General features: G+C 44.0%; 1 protein-coding gene across 1 annotated transcript in view; it reads right to left on the bottom strand.

Annotated features, from left to right (window-relative positions):
• The window catches only part of lingo1a (leucine rich repeat and Ig domain containing 1a), a 369,834-nt gene extending 356,550 nt beyond the window's left edge, over positions 1 to 13,284 (bottom strand). Inside the window, exon 1 of the mRNA XM_052042518.1 lies at positions 13,248 to 13,284. The gene's annotated coding sequence lies outside the window, so the exon portion shown is untranslated. The remainder of the gene's footprint in view (positions 1 to 13,247) is intronic.
• Between the last annotated feature and the right edge of the window lie 5,560 nt (positions 13,285 to 18,844).

Below are 18,844 nucleotides of genomic sequence, written 5' to 3'. Positions count from 1 at the left end.
TTTTTGCAGCAACAGCACAGTACATTACAAGACGAGGACAAACATAAGTTACCGTGAACTTAAATTAACATAAGCCTGTGGACATTTCAGCTTCTCACACAGTCAGCTGGTAATGGGTTTGTGTCCATAAATTGAAATATAAGATCCGTCAGCCTATCAAGCTGATCAGGCAACAGCCTATGCATCTCCTCTTAATTGACCACATTCATTCATTAATATAACAAACTGACCTCAACCTTAATCGCTTGAACAACATTCTAAAGCAAAACCGGGAGCAGGCAACCATCGATCCTCATTGCTCCAGCAGTCAGATTGTGCCAGCTGATTTCATATTACTGTATTCAAAGGTCGGTGATGCTGTATCAACAGATGTACTCTGTGTTTTGTGTGTCAGTATTGTGCATTTGCTCTTTTGTAGGTTTCTTTTTGCAGAGTGATTGGACAGCAAAGGGGAAGATGATGGGGTTGTGGTGGGGGTGGGGAACAGTGGGAGAGAATAATTGCTCAGCTTTTAATTCTGTCCTGCTCAGCAATCTTGTGCAGTAGTGCTGTCTTGGGACCAGGAACATCATCATGATTAAACTGCTCTCACTGCGGAAGAGCTCGCTCTCTAAATCCCAAAATTCCAGGTTTCCCATTCATCCCACTCCCTGCCTTCTGTTGTTGCAATAAATCAGCAGGAATTGGCAAAATTACCATCACAAACACATTTTTTACACTGATCCATTAATATTAAATTGTTTGAAGAGAGAATCTAGATTTTAATGATTAATAGCTTAATGCACAGTGCTTGAGCCCTTCTTGCCTGCAGAGTTTGCCTGAGCATTTCCAAATCTAATGATGGAACTGCTGCCTCTCAGACAGCCGGAAGTAAAAAATCCCCTGAATATATAGACGTCTAAATTATGTCACAGGTTGATCTGTAATCTGATATATTAATGTTCAACAGCTTGCTCTGCCTAATATTAATGATGAAATGATGGATCAAAACTGGCAACGCTATTTCATGCAGTTCCATTAATTCATCTTAATTTTGAATTGATCTGCATATAGCAACAGCACAACAGTGATGGGATAGCTTCAGTGAGAGAGATTTTCGTTTTACAGGTTTTATGTTTGCTGAGTAATGGGCCATCTGTCAGCCTGATAAATGATATGTAAACCAGGTCACCGGGTTTCTCAAAATGGGGCAGGGGCTGGTGGGGGTGCAGTGAGGGAGTTGCATCTGGAAGCTCAAGATGCCCATTGCAGACACAACACAGGTTGCCCCATGAAACATCCGTCTAGTTTATGCTTGGTTTCACCAATGTAGAGGAGACCACATTGTGAGCACCGAATGCAGCAGCTCAGGTTGGAGGAGGTGCAGGTGAACCTCTGCCTCACCTGGAAGGGATGTTTAGGTCCCTGGATGGTGGTGAGGTGAAGGGACAGGGGTTACACCTCCTATGGCCTCGGGGGAAAGGAGGGGAGGGGGGGAGGGAGGGATGAGCAAACCAAGGAGCCCCCAGAGGTAGTGGTGGCAGAAGGCAGAAAGTTGGGGAGAAGGATCATGAATCCCTGGTGTCAAGGATGCCACAGAACCGTTGCATGGAATTCTAAAGGGTGGGCTGTGGTCCACAATGGGACTGATGGCAAAGGTGAATAAAAGGTATGAAGTCCTGCAACATGAATTTAGAGAAGCACACAGCAGATTAAAGTGTGGGACCTCTATGGCTGTAATCTCTGGATTACTTCCAGTGCCACATGCTAGTGAGTACACAAGTAGGGGGGCAGGTCAGGTGAATGCGCGGCTGAAGGGATGGTGCAAGAGGGAGGGCATCAGATTTCTGGATCAGCTGGACCATTCCTGGGGAAGGTGGAGCCAATAAACTGGATGGGTTGTATCTAAATCAGAACATCGTCCTTGTAGGAAGGTTTGCTCATGCTGTTGGGGAATGGGACACACAGTTGATATACAGTTGGTGTGCGGGGAGTGTGTGGGTGGGGGAAGGCACAGTTAAATATAGAAGGAAAACCAAGTCAGGCCAACAGTCAGAGTAGACATGGGCGTGATAGGGCACATGGGATAGACGCAATTTAACTTTGCATCCATTTTAATGCAGGGAATCTGATGAGCAAGGCAGATGAACTGAGAGCATTGATCAGCACATGGGAATAATGATATCATTGCTTTCACAGAAACATGGCAGAAAGAAAGACTCAGCATTCCAGGATATAGAATCTTCAGGCATGATGGTAGGGCAGAGGGGATGTTAAAGAGGACGTGGCATTGCCATATTAATCAAGGAGTCCATTACTGTGGTAATGAGGGAGAACATCCTAGACAGTTCTTCAAATGAGGCCAAATGGATAGAACTTAGGGTAAAGGTGATTGCTTTGCTTGGGGTAATCTACAGGCCTCCTAACAGTCAGCAGGAGATAGAGGTGCGGATATGTAGGCAGATCACAGAGAGATGCAAGAATAACTGGGTTATGGTGTGAGGGGATTTCAACTTCCCTAAAATTAAAAGGGATCACCTAAGTGTTAAAGTCTTAGAAGCTGCTGAATTTTTAAAGTGCATCCAAGAGAGTCTTTTGAGCCAGTACGTAGATAGCCCTTCCAGAGAAGGAGGCCATCGAAGGGGACGTAGCTGGGAAAGTGGCTGAAGTGTCAATGGGACAGCACTCTGGAGATGGTGATCATAACTCAGTAAATCTCAAGGTAACTGTGGACAGGGATAAAGATGGTCTGCAAATAAAAATGGGGGAAGGCCAATCTCAATACCATAGGACAGGTTCTTGCTCCTAGACTGGGAGTGGCTAATGGCAGGTAGGTCGCAGGTCTGCATCTGACAGGTGGAGGTCATTTAAAAGTGAAATAATGAGAGTTCAGGGCCAACATGTTCAAAGGGTGAAAGGCAAAGACAGCATGTCAATCAGGGGAGGGAGACCCTTCAGGAGTATAGAAAGTTTAGGGAAGTGCTTCAAAAAGAAATCAGGAGGGCAAAAAGGGGGCACAAAATGCCACCGGCAGACAAGATAATGGAAAAAACTGAAAGCATTTTGTAAGAGCAAGAGGGTAACTGGGGCAAGTGTGAAGCCCGTGTGTGGACCTGGAGGATGTCATCCAGGTCTTAAATAAATACTATCTGTATTCAGCGAGGAGAAGGACGTTGCAGAGTTCGGGGGTGGGGGAGAGTGACAGGATGATGAAATTCTAGAATACGGTATCATTAAAAAGGAGGTATTAGATGTCTTGGTGGACTTGATAAATGTCCAGGGCCTGATGAGATGTATCCCAGGCTGATCTGGGAGGTAAGGGAGGAGATTGCTGGGGCTCTGACAGAGATTTTTGAATCTTTGCTGGCCACAGCTGAGGTGCCAAATGACTGGAGGACAACAAATGTGGTACCTTTATTCAAGGGTAGCAGGGAAGTTATTGGAAAGAAATTCTGGGGGGGCAGGATTAATTTGTTATTGGAAAGGCAGGGTAAAATTAAAGATAATCCGCACTGCTCTGTAAGGGGAGATCCTGCCTGACCAATTTGACTGAACTTTTCAGAGGTAACAACGTTATTGATGGGGTGAGTGTGGTTGATATACTGCACACGGACTTCAGAGAGGCCTTTGGCAAGGTCCTTCGTGGGAGACAGGTCCAAAAGGTTGGAGCACATGGGATCCAAGTTAAGTTGGCAAATTGGAACCAAAGTTGACTTGATCACAGGGAGCAGAGGGTGATGACAGAGGGATGTTTTCATGATTGGAAACCTGGGACCTGTGGTGTACCAGAGATTGGTGCTGGGACCCTCCGAGTTTGTTATACACACTAACAATTTGGATATGACTGGAGGAGCTATGATTAGTAAGTCTGCAATTGACACAAAAATGGTTGGTGTCATTACTAGTGAGAAGGACACAAGCTACAGGATGATACTGATCAGCTGGTAAAATCGGCAAAACAATGGCAGATGGAATTCAAGATTCAAGATTTACTTTATTGTCATTTCTCTGAGTATTTACATACACAAAAAAAATGAAATACTGTTTCTCACCAGCTCATATCAGTGCAACAAAAAGAACAGTGATAAATATCTAAAATAGTCTATAAAAACATCTCTAAAACAAAACTATTTTGTTTTTGGGAACGTAATCCTGATGTGTGAGATGATGTACCCTGGGAGAACTAATAAGGGCAGGACATACACAATGACTGGTAGAGCACTAGGGAGAATTGAGGAACAGAGGGACCTATGTGTAGAAATCCAAGGATCCCTAATGATGGCAGCACAGGTAGATAAGGTGGTAAAAAAGTCATACTTGCTTTCATTAGCCAGGATACAAAATGTAAGAGCTGGGAGATTTGGTACAAATGTATAAAATGTTGGTTAGGCCATAGCTGGAGTTCGATGTACAGTTCTGATAACCACACTACAGGAAAGACTTGTTTACATTTGAGAGGGTGCAGAAAGATGTTGCCTGGGATGGAGATCTTCAGGTATGAGGAGAGACTGGATAGACTAGGTTAGTTTTCCTTTGAGGAGAGGATGCTGAGGTGGGACCGGACAGAGATATACAAAATTATGAAAGACATAGGAAGGTAGATAGTATGAATCTTTCCCCACAGCAGAGTTGTCTGATTGTAGAGGACAAAGGTTTAGGGTAGGGGGTAAGAGGTTAGAGGGGATCTGAGGAAGAATTTTTTCATCCGGGGGTAATTAGAATCTGAAGCGCACTGCCTGAGGGAGCGGTGGAGGCAGAGACCCATAACATTTCCGAAGGACCTGGCTGAGCACCTGAGTCACCAAGGCACAGAAGGCTACAGACTAAGTGTTGGTAAATGAAATCGGTAAAGAAGTGTACTTGATGGTCAGCACAGACATGATGGGCCGAAGGGCCTGTTTCTCGGCTGCATAATTCTGGGGATGCCAGACTTTCCTCCCCAGTGGGTAACAGTGAACCAGGTTGGTTTTTAACCTCAATCCTTACTGATACTATATTTTTATTCCTAATTTATCTAATTATTTTGAATTCCCTCATTGCCACAGGGGGATTCAAACATGCCAACACACTCCCTATCTAAAATGTGATGTTTCTAGTCCAGGAGAATAGAGGAACAAAGTAATGAGAGCTATACACTGTATGTAATGAATGCCGTATCTGCCCTGGGATTGTGTGAAGGGACAGTATAGAGAGAGTTTTACTGCGTCCACCCTGTGCTGTTACTGCCTTGGGAGCATTCATTGGTACAGTGTAGACGGACTTTATTCTGTACCTAATCTGTGTGGTCCCCGTCCTGGGAGTGTCTGAAGGGAATGTGTCATGGGAGCTTTGCTCCGAATCTAACCAATGCTCTCTCCCTCAGGTTTCCTTAGTGTGTGTGATAGCCACTTTCTGAGAGATATTATTTCAACATTAACAGGCCTCGATGCTTTGTTAAAGAGAGGCTGACCTTAAATCAGCCTCCAAAATGAAGGTTCCTGCTTAGCATGCCAGAAACGCGATTCTACTTCATTTCTATTCCAACCAAGTTTCTCCTGATTATTATGTCAAAAACGTATAAAATTGAAAATCTCTGAAATAAATCCCAATTTCGAAATGTAAATAGAGGAGATCACAGCTAACGTAGTCAGAAGAAAACTATGATACAGTAATTCCAATCTCCTAATTCATTCACCATGTAACTGAATAAACTAATATTCCCATTGGCTTTTAATTGAATTACAGAGCACTTCTGCAGAAAGGCTCCCATTGTTCAAGGACCTAGGGAATGCACTTCATGGATCAATGGACCAGTGCCTCCAGTCCTAAAGTGTTTAATCTCTGTCTGCACACTCACTGAGTTCCCTTAATTACACTTTTTAAAAGTGATCATTGCTGCGATAATTCTATTTCTTCTGCCCTCATTGCTCAGGCAGCTCACTGTTCCCTCACTCTGCTACCAAAGTTCATTTACTTAAGTTGACTTCTGTTTCATCCAGCAAATCTTTCTACTGCATTGTTTCCTGGAGTTCTGAGCTGGTCTGGATATATGACACTGCTCTACCTAAATGCATTTTGCCAAGGCTGAATGTTTCTGAGGTCACCAGGAGGCTAAGCATTTGAGCAAATGTTGCGATGTACCTGCTTGCTGGCACCTCACAGGCTTAGGGATTAGGTCTCCAGGGACTAGAACAACATGGACAGTGTTGAATAGGGGGTAGGACATGTACAGTAAGTGGTAGGGTACTATCAAATGTTGATGAACAGCGAGAGCACGGGGTCCAAGTCCATAGTTCCCTGAAAGTGGCAACACAGGTCAATATGGTGGTGAAGAAGGCGTGTGGCATGCTTGTCTTCATAGGCAGGGCAGAGAATATAAGAGTTGGGACATTATGTAGCAACCTTACAAAATACTGGATAAGCTGCACTTGGAGCACTGTGTGCAGTTCTGGTCACCACACTGTAGGAAGGGTGTGATTACACTGGAGAGAGTGCAAAGAATGTTGCCTGGACTGGAGGACTTTAGCTAAGGGGAGAGATCATCAACCCGTTCTCCTCAAGAATTTACCCAGTCAACCTTCCCTGCACTGGCCCTAATACAAGCACATCCGCCCTTAGAGACCAAAACTGCAAGCAGCATTCCAGGCGTGGTCTAACCAGTGCCCCATAAAGTTGCATCAGTACTTTCATTCTGTTACGGTCAATCCCCCCGTGCAATAAATTCCGTTTGCCTTCCTAATTATTTGCTGTACCTGTACACTAAAGTTTTATTTTTTGCACCTTGGACAGGTACACGGATAGGAAAGGTTTGGAGGGACATGGGACAAACGTGGGCAAATGGTACTGGCTCAGATGGGAATCTTGGTCGGACCAGCTGGGCTGCAGGGCCCGCTTCTGTGCTGTATGACTTCATGACTCTGACTGTATAGCACACCTTCCCACCCCACATCCCCTTGCACTGCAACATTTTGTAGCCTCACTCCATTTAAATCATAATTTGCTTTTTCATCCTTCCTTCCAAAGTGGAGAACATTTCATGCACCAATGTTATACTCCATCTGCTCACTTCTTGCCCACTCACTCACCCTCTCTATATTCCTCTGCAGACTTTTTGTGTCCCCTCACAACTTGCTAACCCACTTATCTCTGTATCATCAACAGATTTGTCTGCACAACACTCAGTCCCTTCATGCAAGTCATGAATACAGATTATAAATAGTTGCAGCCCCAGCACTGATCCCTGTGGCACTTCATCCCTTACTGGTTGTCAATCCAAAGGTGACCCATGTATCCCTACTTGTTGCTTTCTGTTAGTCAGTCACTCCCCTATCTGTGTCACTACTTGCCTCCAATCCCAAATGCTCTCATCTTGTGCAGTAACCTTCTGTGTGGCACCTTATTGAATGACTTCTGAGAATCCATTTCCACAACATCTCCTGGTTCCCCTTTATCCACTGTTTATCACATCTTCAAAGAACATCAGAAAATTTGTCAGACCTAATTTCCCTTTCATAAAACCATGTTGACTCTGCCGGATAATCTTATAATTTTCTAAATATCCTACAATGACCCATTGGATTCCAGATAGAACATAGAAGAACATAGAAAAACTACAGCACAATTCAGGCCCTTCAGCCCACAAAGTTGTGCCATACATGTCCCTACCCTAGAAATTACTAGGCTGACCCATAGTCCTCTATTTTTCTCAGTTCCATGTACCTATCCAACAGTCTCTTAAAAGTCCCTATGGTATCCGCCTCCACCACCGTTGCCGGCAGCCCATTACATGCACTCACCACTCTCTGAGTAAAAAACTTACCCCTGACATCTCCTCTAAACCTACTCCCCAGCACCTTAAACCTAAGTCCTCTTGTGACAACCATTTCAGCCCTGGGGAAAAGCCTCTGACTATCTACCCGATCAATACCTCTCATCATCTTATAAGCCTCTATCAGGTCCCCCCTTATCCTCCGTTGCTCCAAGGAGAAAAGGCCGAGTTCCCTAACCTGCTTTCATAAGGCATGCTCCGCATTCCAGGCAGCATCCTTGTAAATCTCCTCTGCACCCTTTCTATGGCTTCCACATCCTTCTTGTAGTGAGGTGACCAGAACTGAGCACAGTACTCCATGTCTCCCTCCTTTCTTGAATAGTGGTTTTCCAATCCTCTGGAACTTCTCCAATGTCAAGGGAATTTTGGTAGATTACAACCAATGCATTCACTAGTCTGTAGCCACTTCCTTTAAGACCCTTAGATGCAGGACATCAGTCCAGAGAGCTTGATAGCTTTCAGCCTCACTGGTTTGCCTTGTGTTTTTTATCTAGTGATAGAGATTAAGTTCCTCCCTCCCTATAGCCCCCTGATTGTCAATTATAAGTCTTTCATCGGTTAAAAGTTTGGGATGCCCTGATATTGTAAGCATGAATACATGTCTCTCAGTCTTCAAGTGATTACAACCCATCTTGAACGACACACAGATGGGACCATTAACTGAACATAGTTCTGGTTTTTCATTTCCTCAGTTTTCAATAAACTTCTTTGTTTATTTATTCGTGAGGTGTGACATCACTGGTAAAGCCAGCACTGTTTGTCCATCTCCAATTGCTATGGAGAAAGTGTCGGCAAGCTACCTTCTTGAACCGCTGAAGTCTGTGTGGTGAAGGTGCTCCCACAGTGCAAGTCAATAAATGCTGATCAGGAATATCTAAATCTCAAGATTATTCTTTTTCTTTCGAGACTGGGAAGGTATAAAACTCTTCTGTTAGAGATTAAATAATTTAATTTCTAAAGTAATGCCACCTACCCCCCTTCACTAACACACAGGATTTTAATGGATGAACACGGTGTGGGCTTCCAACCTCCAATTGTGAATTCCCAGATGGAATCAATCTCCATGGAGTCTGAGGTCGAGGGGAGCAAAAGAAACACTGATAACACTCTAACTATTTTGACTTAACAAATAATTGTCTATTTTATGTCACTTCTTTCCATTCAGGAGCTGTCTGATAAATACTACTGCAATGAACAAATACCGTTAGGACACAGTGGTTCCAGAGTGGCTGAAGAGCATGTTGTCAAGAGAGGCCAACAGGTAGAGATCAAATAAAGTAGAGTACAGTGGTGTTTCGGGAAGTACTTGTATATGGGACTTTTGCTCGAGCGATTAATGGGATCAGATATGGCCAAGAAAACAGTGAGTTGTCCATGAGCTTTAGAAGGAATGGATACAGGAGAGGCCATGATCAGAGTCGATTCAACATAGTTGATAGACGATGGACTGAAGTGGGACCTTTCATTCCCCAGCTGTTTTTGTTCTTTAAACTTAAGTTGACCCATTAATGACTTTCGCAAACCTCATCACCATATTGACAGTAATAGATCGGGGCAGGTGGGCACAGGTGCAGGAGATCTCAATAGATCATCAGAAACATCAGTCGGATTCTTAATTGGCTCCTTAGTCCCCAGCGCTGTCATCATATGCCTGATGAGTTCATTATCTGTCTCTTTGGAAAAGCAATTAGTCAAAGAGTTCTCTTTAGAATTTTCCTAATTTGAAATATTCCAATTCTTCAAAAGCTTAACTGTTAAGAGCCCTGTTCAGCTGCCATCTCTCTTGTGCGCACAGGCAGGGTGAAGGGGCAGAATGATTTAGAGGCAGGTGCTGATCTGATCCCTGCAAGCAATGATGGCCATTGTTGAAGGCTGTGATTTCACACCATTTCAATTTGACATTGCAAGTAAACACACCCCAGCCCTCTTTAAAAAGTGATCCGATCAGCATTACGCAGCCAAAGCCAGCACTTATTGCTCAATGCTGATTGGCCCAGAGAAGATGCTGGTGACTCTTTAACTCTTTCAGACCTCCCACCGACTGTGCTCTTACAAAAGGACGTGGAATGCCAGGACGTAGAGCGCATCTTGAAATGCAACAGCAATAAATATCGAAGACAAACTAGTGTTGCAGTACTCGTAAGAGCTTGTCCCAAACAGTAGAAATTTTGGGTGTGGAAGATTTCTATCAAAAAAAACCTTGGTAAGTTGTTGAGATTGTGTATGCTTCAGCCACAGTGTGCCACTGGTTATGGGAGTGAATGTTTCAGGTGATGGATGAGGTACCAATCCAGCTAGCTGCCTCATCTTGGATGGTGTTGGGCTCTTAAGTCTTTTTGGAACTGCATGCATCCAGGCAAGGGAAGGTTATCTATTGTCGCCCTGAAATGGTGGCCCCATTATGTCCTGTACCTCTACCATCATGTGCTGATGTTGTTCCTGGAATGGTGTCCGGGTGGGAATTACAGGCTTTCCTCACAGGGACAAATTGAAAGAAAGGAATGCCAGTAGGCCCACTGAGCCTGCTCTGCATTCAATTAGATTGTCATTGAACTGTTGCTCAACTCGATCTTGGTCCCATTTCCTTCAAGATTCTCCCCTAGCAAGGAGCCTTCTAATCCCAAGTTTGATTTTTTTTCCCCAATCAGCCCCCAGGATCTGCCACAGAGTTCCAGATACCCACGACACATGACCATTCAAACCCTACTCCAGAGACACCAACAATCTATGCTGACTCAGAGGTGATGTTAATCCGAGACCCCACCCACAGCACAATTAGTGGAGCAGGGGACTTCTTCCCCGCTAATGCTTTGGATGAGGCATGTCTTGCACTGAGTGTGGGGCTCAGGAGGAACAGATGATTTAGACAATGGTTTCCAAAGCTCTCCAGTGCTAGGAGTTTCCTTGATTCATGTCTGGGCCTGTTATAGACTCACTGTTCAAAGGATCTCCGTCACTGAATAATGTGACCATCAGAATACAAGAGTGGACCTTGGGTTTTCTTCATCCTGCGTATTGCTGTGCTCCTGAGTTAAGTGTCTTCAGTACAGGACTGGGGAATTCAGAGGGATAAAGCATGTTTCTTTAGTTAGAGGAGATTTACCAGGATGCTGCCTGGATTGAAGAGCATGTCTTATGAGGATGGGTTGAGCGAGCTGGGGCTTTTCTCTTTGGAGAGAAGGAGGATGAGAGGTGACTTGATAGAGGTTACAAGGTGATAAGAGGCACAGATCGAGTGGACAGTCGGAGACTTTTTCCCAGGGCGACAATGGCTAACACGAGGGGACATAATTTTAAGGTGATTGGAGGAAGGTATAAGGGGGATGTCAGGGTTAAGTTTTTTACACAGAGAGTGGTGGGTGCGTGGAACGCACTGCTGGCAGAGGTTGTGGGGGCATTTAAGAGACTCTTAGATAGGCACATGAGTGATAGAAAAATAGGGGGCTATGTGGGAGGGAAGGGTTAGATAGATCTTAGAGCAAGATAAAATGTCAGCACAACATTGTGGGCCGAAGGGCCTGTGCTGTGCTGTAGCGTTCTATGTTCTAATTATAAGTCCAACAGCCTGTGGAATATGCCTGAATGCATTATATGGCTGGTGTTGGGCTGTAAATGGGATCGTCAAGCCTTAATTTTGTCACTCAGGCTGAAATACCATAATTTTAAAAAGAGCATGTCTACGTTAGTAATGGGAAATACTTCTCAAAGCTCTCATCTCTGCTGCTCTCCACCAGCTCTAGCTTGGTAATCCCATACTTGGCTGTGTTAAATCCTTCCATCGCTTAAATACAGCCATTACTTTCTCAGAACCACAAGGGATAAGCAAAACAAAAGCAAAAAAGGCAAGCACAAATTTACTGCAGCTATTTAAGAAAAATATGGGGCAGGGGGTAGAAATGGAATACCTTCTCGAGCAAACAGTCCTGGTCCCCACCTGTACCCCCTTGAGTTCTGCCACAGACTTTTGCAGAGAGCAACAATAGAGGTAGAACCCCACAAACAGTAAGGAAGATAACACCAAACTTTGATGTTAGGCAACTGAATGCCATAATGAAATAAGTCCTTAGCATTAAAAGCAAAACACGGTGACAGCTTTAGTTGCTAAAATGGACACATGCTGCAGATGTTTCAAGCTTTAAGTTGGTTTATCTCTGATTAAAATGTTTAATCACAGCCTCCTAACAAGACCACTCCTTCTCTCTGCACTCTGTAATCAAAGGGAAGGGATTGCTAAGGGAGTCTGTGGCAGACATTTCTTCCTGCAAGAAAGGAACAGAGAGACATCAGTCAGTGTAACAGTGTCTCCCTGACAGAATGAGGGATTTGAGCGACATCTGTCAGTGCACAGGTATCTCCGAGAGTCAATTGAGAGACACTAGACAGTGTACAAATCTCTCTCTGAGAGTGAGGGATGGGGAGTCACCAAGCAGTTAAAAACACAACATGTTGTAGCACAGCATCCTCTGAGTACAATGTCCAGGGAATAGGGACTTTGGAGTGTACGGAACTTTGGTGAGGTTGGGCAATGGTGAGAGAATGCAATAAATTGATTAAATAGCTATTTTAGTGCTGGCATGGCAGATCAGGTGAGGTGTTGCAGCTGCAGTATAAGGATTGATGGAAATCATTGTGACCACATCAAGAGTGTCTGGATTTTGAGCCCCAGCTCAGAGTTGATGAGCTAGAGTCTAAGATTTTGACACAGCAATGCATCAGAGGGAAAGTTATCCAGATACTTTGTTCCAAGAGGCTATCATGTGATTTAGTAGAGTAGAACTGGTACTGGTATCCAGTGAGGACCATTACAGGAGCCTAAGCCCTTGAGCTTGTCTAACAAAGATCAGGTCCTTGCAGTTGATGTGGATGACAGTAGAGAATGCAAGGCAGATGAGCATACCTACAAATGCATGAATTAGGAGTCAGCTACTTGGCTCAAGCCTGCTTCATTGAATAAGTTCACTGCTGATCTGATTGTTAGCTCAGCTCCACATTTCCACTGCTCAACAAAATCCAACTCTGCCTGAAAAATGTTCAAAGGTTCTGCTTCCTTCACCCTGAGGAAGAGAGTTCCAAAGACTCAGACTTCTGAGAGAAAAAGAATACCTCATCTGAGTTAAATGAGCAACTCCGTTTTATTTAGTGACCGCTGGTCCCCACCACATTAACCCTTTCAAGACCCCTCATAATCTTTCATTCAAGTCCCCTCTCACTCCAGGGGAGTTAAGTCTAACTTGTTCAACCCTCTCTTACACCACAAACCTGTTCATCCCAGGTATCATCCAGTGAGGCTTCCAATGCATTTACATCCGTCCTTAAAGGAGGAGACACACACTGCACAGTTCTCTAGTCGTGATCTCACCAATTCCCTGTAGAAATGAAGCATCACCTCCCAACTTTTATATTCAATTCCTCCTGCAGTAAACAATAATATTCTGTTAGCTTCCCCAATTACTTACCATACCTGCACACTGGCCTTCTGTGACTCATTCCTCAGGGCAGCTCAGTCCTCCTGGTTTTCACCATGCAGATAATAATTCTTTTTACTTTTTCCTGCCAAAACAGACAATTTCACTGTTTTCCCACATTACACCCCATTTGCCAGATCTTTGCCCATTTACTTAGCCTCATGTCCTTTTCACAGCTGAGTTTTACGTACACGCCATCAGCTTATTTAGCAACCGTACCTTCAGTGCCTTCATCCAAGATATTACATCAGTGTAAAAAGTTAAGGCTGCAGTCTCGGTCCCTGTGGCATATCACTCATTACATTTCTCGAAGCAGGAAGACCCATTTGTGCCTGCTCTCTGCTTCAGTTAGCTAACTCGTCACTAATATGCTACTCCCTACACCACGAGCTTCTTATTTTCTACAATATCCTTTACTGTGGTACCTTTCTTTCTTTCGTGTAAGAGCTGTGTATAATTTATGTTTATGTTTTTCTTGTAAATGTTGTGGCTCTGATGCTGTGTGCCTGTGATGCTGCTGCAAGTTTTTCATTGCACCCATGCACACATGGACTTGTGCATGTGACAAGAACCCCAAATGACATTTTTTAAATCAGACTCCTCTTATCTCCAGCATGTTACTTCTTCAGAAAATTCCAATAAATTACTCAATTGTAATTGCCCTTTCACAAACCCCTGTTGACTTTGCCCAATTACCCTAAAATTTTCTAAATTCCCTGCTACAATGTCTTTAATAATAACTTCTAATACGTCAGACGTTAAGCTAACTGGCCAACAACTTTCCTGCTATGTCTCCTTTTTTTGAACAGTTATATTTGCTATTTTCTGATCTAATAGAATCTTGTTGCAGCAAACTGAATGCAGCAACATAATACAGGGGACCACTGACACTGGGGAAGTGGAAAGGAATGTGGTGGGAAAAGGGGACGGTACTCTGCAGAGGACAGAAGAGGGGGGCAGATTCTGTCCTCTGCAGCTGGGAACACAAGTCCCAAAGGCTGTGTTGTCTGCCTTCTACTGGGCTTGGACAAAGGAGGTTCCACTGAACAAGAACAGAAGCAAACAAGAGCAGGAGTCAGCCGCTCGGATGCTCAAGCCTGTCCCACCATTCAATATGTTCATGGCTGATTTACCCCAGACCTCAACTTCTTCTCTGTACCAGATCCCTAGAGCTATCAATTCCACAATCTTTCAAAAAATTATCCATCTTTGAATACCCCAAACAACCCTTTGGAGTAGAGAATTTCAGAGATTCATCACCACGAAGAAGATGGGGTTCCAAATTAGAATACAGACCAAAAGGAAAATAATCTCTGGATTACTACTGGACTCTGTGCCAGTCAGTAGTGTCACTGAAATCAGAGAACCCAATGTGTGGCTTAACATTTGACTTTGGAGAAATGGGTTTCAATTCCTGAGGCACCGGCAGCTTGAACTTGAACTTGAACAGCTATACTGGGGAAAGGACCAACGGTTCCAGGTCAAAGTGATGGTGCTGCTGGTGAAATAGGTAATGATTACTGGAGTCAGTTATGCTCTGTCCTTCCATACACACAGAAAAGTCAAACAGATGGCAAAAAGACGAAGCCAAATTTATCTGACGCACACAGCATTCGTAACAAGATAGGTGAATTAATGGCACTAATGGAAATTAATGAGTACAATCTACTCGCCTTTACAGAGATAAGGACCAAGTTTGGGAATTAGATATTCCAGGATACAGAAATTAACTTTTGAAAGAGATGACAGTAAGGAATGGGTTAAAAACAGCAGGGGGGAAAGACCTCCGCTCAAAAGATCAAGCAGCAGAATGAGTTTGGGTGGAGCGGAAACAAGAAAGGACAGAAAACATTGAATATTGGCCCCCAAACTGTGGTGGTAATGCAGGACAAAGCATTTGGAGAGGGTGCAGGAAAGGTTCACCGGGATGTTGCCTGGATTAGAGAGTACTGGCTATAAAGTGAGATTGGACAAAGTTGGATTGTTTTCTCTGGAGCATCAGAGGCTGAGGGGAGACCTGATAGAGGTTGATAAAATTATGAGAGGCATAGAGTCTTTTTCCCAGGAAGGAGAGGTCAATAACCAGAGGGCATAGATTTAAGGTGAGAGAGGGCAGTTTAAAGGAGATTTGTGGGTCAAGTTTTTTGTTGTTTAAATACACACAAAGAGTGATAGGTATCTGGAACATGCTGGCAGGGAAGGTGGAGAAGCAGATATAGTTGTAACATTTAAGAGACTTCTAGATAGACACATGAACAGGAGGGGAACAGAGGGATACGGACCATATGCAGGCAGATGGGATTAGTTTGGATTGGCTTCATTGTCAGCACAGACAAGGTGGGCCGAAGGGCCTGTTCCTGTACTGTACTGTACTGTTCAATGTTCTGTGTATCAAAGGAAAGGTTCGTATTGTTGCCAAAAGTTGCCATAAGCATATGGATTGGGGAAATTTCAGGACCAGCAAGGATGACCAAGGCATTGGTAAGGAAAAGGAGGTAGCAGCTGAGAGTAGGCTAGCAAAAGGCAGGTAGAGTGACTGCAGGAGCTTCCATAGCTGTCATAGAAAGAAAACTAAATTGATTAAGTTAAAAATCAGGAAATAAGGAAATGGCAGAGGACTTAAATGTTTTGCGTGTCTTCACAGAAGACAGAAAGCTTCCTGGGAGTAACAGAGAGCTGTAGGTCTCCTGTGAATGAGGAGCTCAAAGAAATTAGCATTAGATGATGAAAGGTGAACAAGGTGGCTCTGGAGACTGTGGACACACACAGTTATTTTCCAAAATTCCACAGAAAGTGTCTGAAAACAACTGTTTTTTCTTTAAAAAAGTGCTTTTTCTTCCTTCCAAAAACAAACCAGGTACTGGAAATTTGAAACAAAAACAAAGTGCTAGAAATGTGTGGCTGGTCAGGCAGCATCCTTGGAGAAGGAAAGTTAACAATCTTGCAAAATACATGGGGATTCATCATTCAAATGTGCTTTAGAAGTGTTAACCGTTGTTAATGAGCAAAGTGAAACGTTTCTCTGCTGGAACACGCTATGGCTCCATGACTGAATTCTCTTTTGTTTTTCTCAATGCACCCCTCGGATTATTCAGGGATAATCCAGACTGAGACTAGTCCACTTTAAGAAGGTGAGTTTCAATTTGTAAAGGACTGATTCTAAATGAATTGTGTTCAATAATCTGCATTTGGTCTCATTTGCTGTATCATTCAAAGTGTCAGTGTTGATAAGTTATTGTGAAGAGATACTTCATTGTGGCGGCTCTCTGGGGTAATAACTGTTGTCAACACATCAGGCACAATAAGCATTCTCCATCCAGTTTCTGTCACCTTTTGATGGAGAGCATCTGACCACAGTTTTATACACAGGGATAAATGCTTCCCTTGGCTATTTGAGTTGAATCTCATTTTTTCTTTCATCTTAAGATTTTCAAACCTCAAGACTCTGTTTCTTGAGCAATACTTCTCCTAAATATTGGTTTCTTGGTTGGGAGCAGGGCTATGTGGGAAGTTGGTGGTGGGGAGCAGAGACAAGGGCTCCCTGTAAATCATCTAAAGTAATAAATATGACATGAAGTTATGGATATGCGCCCCACATTTGGCTTGTAATGTGAAAGGCAAGCCCCTCCAAAAGTTCAGCATATTTAAATTCCTGTGCAAAGGAGATTTGGGTGGTTCTCAAGTTGATACACTTGACAAATTTGGGTGAAAGGGCAAGGCTTTTGGAATAACGAACAAGAGAATGAGGTGAGGAGTTATAATTTTATGATCCAGGGTCAAAATAGAGTTTGATGTAGAGTGCAGGGTCTCACTTAACACAGAAGGGTGTGGGGGGCAGGGGGTCAGGAAACTTCACAGACTGCAATGAGCCAGAAGTGAAGTATTGGAATAATGTCATGAAATGTTGCAACACAATGAAAGTGATCTGATTGGACAAGTCCTTTCTTCTTGGCTGGCCTGGAGGGTAGGGGATGCTGTGTGTGAGCCCCATCTATGGCAGTGGCCAACTTGTGTCCAGTTAAGAATCAACATCATCTGAAGCATTTGGGAAGTTACAGGGGCAAGATGGCACAAGACCGAGGTAACCCAAGACAAGATGGCCTGTGGCATGAATCACACCAAGGTCTCAACATTTGTGAAAGGATGTCACATTCTGTGAGGTGTGCAAGGAAAAATACATCATCTGGGTCCAGCCAGTCTAGGTGGCCAGGTAGGGCTGGGTAGATAGGTGTAGGGAGAGAGTTCAGCAACTCTCGACAGAGTCCCGTCTGGAGCACGGATGGTGGGGAGACAAGCCAATGGTCAGAGCACGGGAGGGTGGGCAGGGCAGTGAGCTGAGCTTCGGGGACGGGATTGGCAGTGGGTAGGAGGAGAGAAGCTCGGAGATCAGAGTGTCAGAGCCACAGGGTGTAGGGACGGGTCCAACAGGAGCACAGAGTGTCAGTACATTAGGACAGACAGGGTTTTGGGTCTGAGACAGGATGGAGCGATTGATGTGTGGATCGACTGAAGGACACGAGGAAGATATATTGGTGGGGTCCCAGTCTGTGACAGTTGACCTGGGAGTGACCGATCGTTTCCAGGCCCACGTGCACTAATTTGTCCTACAGCTTTCCAAAGGAAACGTTACACAGGGAATTGTGTACGTGTAGCAATTGAAATGTGTCAAACAGTGAAGTGCATCAGCCACCCAAACACAACTCTCGCTGGGAAATGCCGCAGCAGGAGTGTTGGGAGAGATCGGGGAAATGGATCTTAAAGAGATTCACTCCATTCAAAGTCTACTTTCAAACCACTTTCCTCTGAAATAAACAGCACTGCACAATCTAATTTCTAAGTCACTTTTTTCATCATTACAGAGAGGTGGGTTCATCTCACATGCCAGTGTTACTTCCTCGTAACCTGGAATGGTTCACACCTGTTCAGTCCTGAGACAGTGAATGTACCAGAGTGGAACGTTGTTGACTGCAGTTTATCCTCTGCTAAGGTGTAGCTTTGGGCTACCTGGTGTGAACTTAATGCCTTTTGACTTAATTTTATCACTACATCATGGAAGCAGAAAGCAAGGAAGCCCTGCGGCAGGAATGGGACAACAGGCCAAAAAGGTAAACAAGCCGGCATCAAAACTCCTTCATTTCTGGTAGTCTTATTCAGAGCAACTTCTGTCAGATGATAATGAGTGAGCAAGGACAATGTGTATGAGATGTGACCTAGATTTTGCAGCTTTCCTTAACAATTTGCAGAATCAGAACTGTGAGGATCGATGAAGGTTGCATCTCCACTCAGAGGAACATTACAAGGTGATTGTGTTTATTTTTCTGTTCATTGACAGCTTACAGACTGTGCCTGTGCCTGTGCCTGGCCTCGGTTGACGCAATGAAAGGTTTACATTGCAGCCATATTTTAGTTTGTCAAATTGAATTTTCTTACACTGAGGCATCATCACATCTGCCACTCTCATCTCCTCAAACATTGTTCTTCTTCAGAAAAAACACTTAAAACCCCAGAAACACCATTTCTGTTGAACAGGAAAGCTTACTGAAGGCAAGATTGCCATGGGAAAGGGATTGAAATGTGTTTTACAGAAGAACAG

The sequence above is a fragment of the Pristis pectinata genome, chromosome 32 (assembly GCF_009764475.1).
Source record: "Pristis pectinata isolate sPriPec2 chromosome 32, sPriPec2.1.pri, whole genome shotgun sequence".
NCBI lineage: Eukaryota > Metazoa > Chordata > Chondrichthyes > Rhinopristiformes > Pristidae > Pristis > Pristis pectinata.
The sequence above is the reverse complement of the archived record's forward strand: the minus strand, read 5'-3'. Positions and strand labels throughout refer to the sequence as shown.